General features: G+C 40.5%; 1 protein-coding gene across 3 annotated transcripts in view; it reads right to left on the bottom strand.

Moving 5' to 3' along the window:
• Cpne3 (copine 3) overlaps positions 1–9,204 on the bottom strand; it is a 72,166-nt gene that overhangs the window by 51,160 nt on the left and 11,802 nt on the right. For 2 of the 3 annotated variants that reach the window (XM_029561800.1, XM_017797238.2), the window contains exon 1: positions 4,574–4,687. The exons of the other annotated variant lie outside the window; for it this stretch is intronic. The gene's annotated coding sequence lies outside the window, so the exon portion shown is untranslated. Of the gene's footprint in view, positions 1–4,573; positions 4,688–9,204 lie in introns of those variants that run through there. 3 annotated transcript variants of the gene reach the window in all.

Below are 9,204 nucleotides of genomic sequence, written 5' to 3'. Positions count from 1 at the left end.
TGCAGAAGACCTGGGTTCAAATCCCAACACCCACATGGCAGCTAACAACTGTCTGAAACTCCAGTTCCAGTGGATCATATGACCTCTTCTGTCCTCCACAGGCATTGGACGACATGGGTGCACATACCTACATGCAAGCAATACACACATACACATAAAATAAAAATAAATAAATAAAATAAATAAATAAAATATTTTATTTATTATTTTCATGTGTATGCATGTATTGCCTGCATGTAGGTGAGTGCACCCATGTCGTGCAATGCCGTCAGAGGACAGAAGAGGCTGTGGGATCCCCTGGGACTGGAGTTATGGACAGTTGTTAGCTGCCATGTGGGTGCTAGGATTCGAACCTGGGTCTTTAAAAAAAAAACAACTACAAATCATCTTTTACTCTCAATAAAAATCAGGGTACTTAGTTGTAAATAATGTCAATAATAAGAACTCAGTAAAGCTTTGGGCCAGCTGTGCAGCAGATAGGGTAGATATCAATCTATTGAAGCTGAAGTCCTTTAGGATTCTCATTCCCTGAAGAGTACTCTAAGAACTTTCTACTTGGTATCGTTCATGTTTGAGTGAGCCATCAAAACCTCACTTGCCCTATGTTGTGACTCTAAATGCATGTTTTCTAAAAGTTGGCTCCCTTTCTTCCCTTGTAGCTGGATGCGTGAGTTTAACTGGAGAGACCAGCACTTTACCACATCACTATGTGCTCCTCTCTACCTCATAGTAGTTCTCTGGCATGGTGGCACAAGCCTGTATTCTCAGCCCTCAGGGGACTGAAGCAGGAGAATCTGAGTTCAAGGCCAGCCTGGGATCTGATTTCAAAATAATCAAATAAATAAAATTCCTTCAGCTTAAAGCTGCAGAAACTACTGTCATTCTCTAAGTCTGAAAGTTTGTAGGGTTCAGGATATCATACAATGATAGAGCACTGCTGGGCATTCCCAGTGTAAATAAATAAATATATACATTAAAGTTTGTATATTGAATAAAGACTATTGAGATGTTTATACATTTTCTAATTTCAAAAATATTCATATATTTTTATTCATATGTTTTTAACATTTTGGCAAAGCCTTTTATGTTTCCCAATCATGAATATTTACGAGCACTATTCATTCACTCAAAATTCATTCAACAAATTTCTATAATCACCTAGCAAATGTCAGGCACTGAACAAAATAGACACTCTTGCCCTCATGAAATTACATTATATAGAGAAAAATAACTGAAATAAGTAAGTAAAACTAATAGATATTTAGTGGTAATGCTAAAGGGAAAAATAATGCAGAAATGAGAAACAAGAAGCATTGAAGGTAGGGTGTACTTTTAGATATTTCACAAATTTCTTTTTTGACAATACCATCCGAAATATTTGATTTTTCACTTCTATAAAAAACATCCCTAGCCAGATGGAAATGAACACCCATAGCACAATTCCTTTTCACATTTGCAGATAAGTATTTTAACATAAAACGATTATCACCTTAAAGTGTAGAGGTTCAGTAAAATAAAGACTCAAAATACTTAAATAGCTGGGTGTGGAGGTACAGGTGAGTGATTGCAGCTGGGGGGAAGGGGGGCAGTTCAAGGTCATCTTTAGCTACAAAGCCAGTTTCAAAGGACTACATGAAACCCTATCTTTAAAAAAAAAAAAAATCAGAACAAAAATTGAAGTGGTGTGACAATACTGTATACTATTTCCTGTTTTGAAAATTTTATAGGAACTTGTACATAATACACCCATTTCATAAGAGGGCATTTCAAAATGGTTTACTCAAAGGGCTGTGTAATATTTCCTTTCTCCTGGAGAAACTGTATCTATAAATCCACTGACAGGTATGACCATGGCACTGACTAATTTTTCTGTCTTTTTAAACATTATGATTACATTTCAGTAAGTTGTTATATACAAAAAGAATGAACACATTCTCCAAAAGAATCCCAGTATCACCCCACTCCTGGCCTTCTTCAATATATATTTAAACTAGCATAACAGTTACAGCTATGGCTTAAGCACAGTTATCAGAATCTATCAAAGTATACATATGATAAGTGCCTTTGGTTATCAGTATCAGAAACTTAACACTCTTAGATAAAAATCTATGATAAGTGGTAATTTAAACCTTCTTCCTGGCAAGTGTTTTAACAAATCTTCTGCCAAATCTTCTATACCATTTATTTAGATTTTAACCTACTCAGTAGTTCCTATGAAACAAATAGGAACATGAAGGGAAAACCCTGGAAGGAAGCTAGACTGTAAGAAGCTAACAGAGTACAAAGAAGCGCCTGGACCATCAGGAGGCTAATGAAGTGATATTGAGTCTTACTAAAAGATCCATCAGGAAGATCACACTTTGATGAGGAGTGCTAGCTCACTATGAATATTTAAAGGTCAAAATGTCATGAAATCATTTTTCAGATTCAACATTATCTTTCTTGATTTGCTGCCAAGAATACTTCCCAGTATAATAAATCAATAAATGAAAGTTTCTGATACTGAAAACCAAAGGCACTTATCAATAAATCAATAAATGAAAGAAAATTCTGGAAAAGAATTCTAACAATCATAGGTAAGACCAATGGCAGCAATTTTAGAAATGGCAAGAAAAACTATGTACAAAAGTACATCAAGAATTGGCAGGAGATGGGAGCAGTGTGAACCAGGTGTCTGATCAGATGCTGCAAAGGAAATAAATATTCAATGCAGAAGGAAATTCATTGTAATGAGGCTAATAAGTTATTTATTTTATGGTATTGAGGGACTGAACCCAAGACCTCCAACTTACTAAACAAGTTCTCTTACACTAAGCTACCTAATTATACCTAGCCCCACAAAATATCTTAAAATGTGGAATAGTTAGCTTCCTTAATTTTGTAGACCGCTGTCTATAAAATGTTGACATTTCTAAAGTAAAATTTGGGGGTGCCGTTATTAACATGCTCTTTAATGAATTTTTTTGTGTTGTTCCACCATTCTAGAGCCTCTGCTTCGAAGGCTAGACCCAAGAGAGAAGAAATTGTGAAGAGAGCAGGATACTTCATCCTGGGGTTTGCACCAGGCATCTTTTCTTCTGAAGACCAGAAATTCAATTATGCCTCACATCCAGACTCTCAGTACAGTCCTGGATATGGATCTCAGTAAAATTTCAGTCTAGTGTGAGGTGTCTTTTCCAATTCATCGACCAAAAAGGACAGGCATTTAAAAAATCCTCACAAAGGCAAAAACTAGCCTTGAGTACTAGATTAATCCTGAGACAACTACTGCAAGTACTATCACATATGTCATCTGTTCTTCGTTCCCTCTACCAATGCTCTAGGTCTGTACACCTTTTATTTGGATATGACTGACTGGTGGTACTCATCTGGAGTTTGCGGGCCTCAACTATTGACAAGATGTATGTAAGTATATATAGTTTATCACTGTGTGCCAAGCACTTTGCTAAGTGTTTTACAGATATGATTTTACTTACTCCTCCTAGGAACTCTGCTATGGTGGTCCTGAATCTATTTTACAAATGTAGAAACGTGCCTTAAAAGGTTGGGTATCCTGCACAAAGGTTAGGCAGTTTATAAACCTCAGAACACAGATTTGAAATTAGATAACTGTCTTACTCGAGGAATAATACTTATTTACATTAAGCCATAAATCTTCTACTAGAAAATCATACAGACCTGAATTACAACTTAATGCTACCACTAAAAAGTTATTCAAGCTGAGTCTAAGTATGAAAAAGACAGTACCATTTAAGCTTGTAAGCATTAAGTGAGCTAACATACAAAAACTGTCTAGCACAGTAGTTGTGAGTCTCTGTAGTATTTATTCCCACTATTCCCTCCATTTGGATATTCATTCCAGAGGCGGCCATGAACAGATAATAGCAGAAGTTGAAGATCATCAAGCGTTTCAGGTCCAACACTAATGGTCACTTTGCTCAATAGAGTTTCTGGAACTGCAAAGCAAATTAGCCACTGCCCTTCCTCCACGCCCCTTGGCTAGTGAGCCCAAAGAACTAGACAGAATTTCCAAGCGGGTACAGGTGCAGAGAGGATGGGACTTCACCCCGGCCCGCTCTGCACCGAAAACAGTGTCTCCTTTCCCCACACACTGCAGCCTCTCCTCCACTGTTCGGAAGCAGGACTGGTTCTTCTGGTTCACCACTTTCCCCGCTAAGTGGGGTAGGGATTTCAGGGCATGTAACCCTTCGCCCCACCCTGCCCTTCCTCCCAAGGCCGCGGGTCGCGCACCGCCGGTCCAGCTGCTCAAGCTCCAGGCCCAGGAGGCGCTCGCGGCCCTGGGCCGACCCTGAACCCAGGCCCCTTGCAAGGGTCCCGGCCCGCCCGGGTCTCCAGAGGCCGCCGACCCCGCAGGCGGGCAGCGCTTAGGAGCCCCGGGGTGGCCCCCGGAAGCCCGAGGAGCACTTCCAGCCCTAGCGCCAGGCGGGCCAAGCCTCGCGGAACCTGCGGGCCCGGATTCTCCCCGCTAGGACCAGCGCGCACCCCGGGAAGCGGCGAGCCTGGGGAGACTGTACTCGCTCCGGGGCAGGGCAGAGGGGAGGAACGCACTCACAAGCTGGTAGAGTGGGTGAAGTCCAGCAAAGGTGGAGACCAAGGAGACGGTACCTCCAAGTGGCCGGGCCGCGGGACTTTACGGGAACCAGGGGGAGGGTCTCCTGGAGGGGCGGGGCTCACGGACAGGGCTGCCCTGGGGGGCGGGCCCTACGGGAACCTGGGGGCGGGGCTCACGGACAGGCCTCGCGTGCGGGGACGCCGGCTCCGGGCGGGGGCTCGGGGCGGGGCTCGGGAAGGAGCCCGGGAAGGAGCCGGGCCTCGTGGGGCGCTGGCAGCCAGCTTGCTCTCCGCCCACCATTTTCTCCACTGTGCCTCAAAACTTCCTGTAGGCTGTCATTTTAAGACTTCTCACTTCCTAACCCCAAACCCAAAGTTGATTTTAGGCATTAAAATACCATATCTGAACGGATGAATACTTGAGTGAAATGCCACGCCCAGGATTTTACATCCTTAATTTCATTTAATCTTCACAACAGTTTTGTGATGTATATTAATGCCTTAGACCTTTTCATAAGTGAGGAAGGAACGCACAACACGAAATTTGGTAGGTAAGTAATTGGTTTATTTGCTTAAAGTCATAGATTTTACTACTCAACTAAACAAACCGCTCTGAAACGTAGGAGTGCTACATCTTCCAGCTTGAAAACTTAGAACTTTTGCTCAAGAACAAAGATTAAAAATGAAGACAATGGAACAGTAATTACCACAAACTATTGGTAAAGGTAAGTTTACTTAAATTGATGAGAAAGGGGAGGGAAACACTCAACAGAAAATAGGCAAAGAATAATTTCTAAAAACATACAAGAAATGAAAAATAAACAAATGAAATATGGATTTTCAATCAAAAATAAAATAAGAAGGCAGACTAAATATTTTAAAAATCTTCAGTGCAAATCAAGATTCATTCATTTATTCAACAAACATATACTGAGCACCTACAATATGCTAAGCATTGTTCCAGACGTGTTAAATTACTGAGCAAGGAAGAAGTTTTTACCTTAGAGGAGGACCAATTAAGGTATTAAAGACAAAACAAAATCTGAGACAACTTTGAGTGCCAGGAGGTGAGGAAGACAGAAGGACTTGAGGATGATACTGAGCCTGGGGATCAGAGAAGCCCTCTCTGAGATGTTACTTGATCTCAGACTTGAAAAATAGGAAGAAGCCAATTATGCAAAGATTAGAAGATAGATGAATGACTGAAAGGTAAGGACAAATTCAGCACATCACAAGCACAAAAACAGGCCTTGTGACTGGAACAGATTGGAGAGATGGAAGGAGTATATGGCCTTTTGTTGTTTTCTTACCAAAAGTTGCTCCTTTTGTTGTTGCTTGGAACAACAAGACCAGGCTGGCCTCAACCTCACAGAGACTATCTGTCCGACCCTCCTCCTGCTGTGATTAAAGGCTTGAACCACTATGCCTGGCCTGTTGTTGTTTCTATATTTAAATAAAGGTCCTCAGGTACCACTAATTTAATCTAATTGTAAGCTCCAAATTTTCCAAAAAAACATATCTATACCTAACCAAATTTTATGTATTATTTATTCGTGTGTGTGTGTGTGTGTGTGTAGGCCAGAGGTTTCTTCCTTAATTGCTGGTTTCCACATTATTGAAATTTGGTCTCTCATTGAACCTGGTGCTGACTGATCTAGGTAGACTAGCTGACCCAGGATCCTCCTGTCTCTGCATCCTAGTTCTGCAACCAATTACGAGTATGTGCCACCACACTCAGCTTCTTATGTGGGTGCTGAAGATCCAAACTCAGTTCCTCATGATTGAGCAGCAAGCACTTACCACCAGCCATCTTGCCAGCCCCTAACCTTAAACTTTTGATCACATCTTAATCTTTTGGTTAAAATCAAGTCTAACCTTCAATCTTTGTATTCACTATAGTAAGGAAAGAGGAGAGACAAGGGACAGCATAGCAGCTGTGATCTCAGCACACTGCCAGAGTGTACTGGGTTCTGGCCGCCCTCTACATCAGGGTTGAGAACACAGGGGATTGCCTGAGAGCTCCTGGATCCTGTCCCCACTTGGTAGTGACCTCCCCCTAATTGTGCCATACCTATCTCCCTACCCTGGGATTTCATGAGGCCCTCTCAAGGCCCTAGGGCAAACCTGGCTTTGGTAGGCTAAGGCTGAGATCCTAGCAGACAGCCTGAGATGGTGGGCTCCAACCTCCATCAGTGTAGCCGCTGTGATCTTAGCAGACCACCAGAGTGCCGGGTTCTGGCTTCCCTCTGGGATGGGGGTTGAGAACACAGCAGACTAACTCAGAGTCCCAAAATCGCCCCCCCCTTAGTAAATTTCCCAAATTTTCTCTGAATTCCTACTACTAGGTGTCCAAACCTTAGAAAGAAGCCTGAGTGTACCTGACTGGAACCTGACTTGGGCTTCTGTGGGTGCTCCTGAATAGCTGATCTGAAGCCACCAGTTCCCTCCAAAATAAAACCTGAGAGAAACTGAAACCTGTACCAACCAGCTTTACATAATCAGTAAGGAAAGGACCTAGGCACCCAGATAATACAAACAGAAGCATACTTCAACTTAATTCTTAGAATCATAAACAGAAAAAGGAATTCACATGCCAAAATCACAATGAAAGAATAATAAAATGGAAAGCCAAAACACTGTGTCCCCACCAAACTCCACCAGTCCTGTAGAAGAGTTCTACAAGGAGAACCTCCTAGAGATAACCCAGACATTGAATTTAAAAGAACAATCATAAACATTATAAAAATTTAAAGAACACATGAATAAACAAATCAAAATATTAAAAGAAGATAGGGCTAAACTTCTGAATGAACTCACAAAAGAGATAGAAATACTGAAGAAAACTCAGGCAGAAATGAAGGAGGAAGTGCAAAACTCAATAAGCCAACTTGAAACAACAGGGGAAAGTCTCACCACTAGAGTGAATGAAATAGAAAACAGAATATGAACACTGGAGGATAAAGTTGAAGAATTGGACCACTCAAGCAAAGATTATGGAAATTTAAAAAAAAAAAAAAAAAAACAGGAATGGAATATGCAAGAGATGTGGGATACCGTGGAATGACCAAATCTCTGGATCATAGGAATAGAGGAAGGAGACGAATTTCAGTTTAATGGTATTGACCAGATCTTAAATAGGATTGTAGAAGAGAATTTCCCCAAATTAAGGAAAGACATCTCCATACAAATAGAGGAAGCACATAGAACACCAAATAGGATCAGAAAAGACACTCCCCACAACATATCATAGTAAAAACACTAAATGTACAGAACAAAGAGAGAACACTGAAAGCAGCAAAAGAAAAACAGTCACAAACAAAGGAAAGCCCATCAGAATTACAGCTGGCTTATCAATACAATCTATGAAAGTCAGAAGAGCCTGGACCAAGGTATTTGCAGTTCTACATGACAATAGATGCCAGCCCAAAATACTTTACCCAGCAAAAATGTCTATTATAGTTGAAGGGGAAAGAAAAATCATAGGCTGTAAGAAAACATGCCCACAAAACCAGCCCTTTAAAGAATACTTGAAGCAATACAAAGAATGAGGTATGGGCAACAGAAAATAAATGAAGCTATAGTTGTAGAAACACAAAATTAGACTAAGAATTCAAACAGCAATCAAAATGATGGCAACCAATACACATCTTTCAATAATAACCCTAAATATCAATGGAATGAACTCCCCAGTCAAAAGACACAGGCTATATGAATGGATTAAGAAACAAAATCCATCTATTTGCTGTCTGCAAGAAACCCATCTCACCTTCAAGGACAGACACTACCTTAAGGTAAAAGTATGGAAAAGAATATTCCAAGAAAATGGCACTAAGAAACAAGCAAGGGTTACAATTCTAATATCTGACAAAATAGACTTCAAAGGAAAACTAATCAGAAAAGATAAGGAGGGTTACTTCATTCTGATAAAAGGAACAATTAACCAAGAAGATATTACATTCTTTAACATATATGCACCAAACTCTGGTGCACCCAAATTCATAAAAACAACACTACAAGACTTTAAGACACAGATTAACCCAAGCTCAGAAATTGTAGGGGACTTCGATACCCCACTGTCTCCATTAGACAGGTCAACTGGACAAACAATAAACAGAGATGTCCAAATTAAATGATACCATACATCAAAAGGACCTAACAGATATCTTTTGAATATTCCACCCAAAATTTCAAACTCTAAAGGAAATGGATGGCTATCTAAAATCACGGGAATCACCAAAGTTAAACCAAGACAAGATCAACAGTTTAAACAGACCCATAACATATAAGGCAATCAAAACAGTAATATGAAGCCTCCCAATTAAAAAAAGCCCAGGCCCAGATGGATTTACAGCAGAACTCTACCAGACATTTAAAGAAGGCCTTCAACCAATACTACTTAAATTATTCAAAACGATAGAAACAGAGAACTCCCAAATTCCTTCTATGAAGCCAGCATCACTCTAATACCCAAACCGGGTAAACACACAACCAAAAAAGAAAACTATAGACCCATTTCCTTAATGAACAGAGATGCAAAAATTCTCAACAAAATACTTGGAAACTGCATACAGACACACATCAAAAAGATCATCCACCATGATCAAGTAGGCTTTATCCCAGAGATGCAGGGAT

This window comes from Nannospalax galili, unplaced genomic scaffold (assembly GCF_000622305.1).
Source record: "Nannospalax galili isolate Female #2095 unplaced genomic scaffold, S.galili_v1.0 scaffold934, whole genome shotgun sequence".
Classification (NCBI taxonomy): Eukaryota; Metazoa; Chordata; class Mammalia; order Rodentia; family Spalacidae; genus Nannospalax; species Nannospalax galili.
The sequence above is the reverse complement of the archived record's forward strand: the minus strand, read 5'-3'. Positions and strand labels throughout refer to the sequence as shown.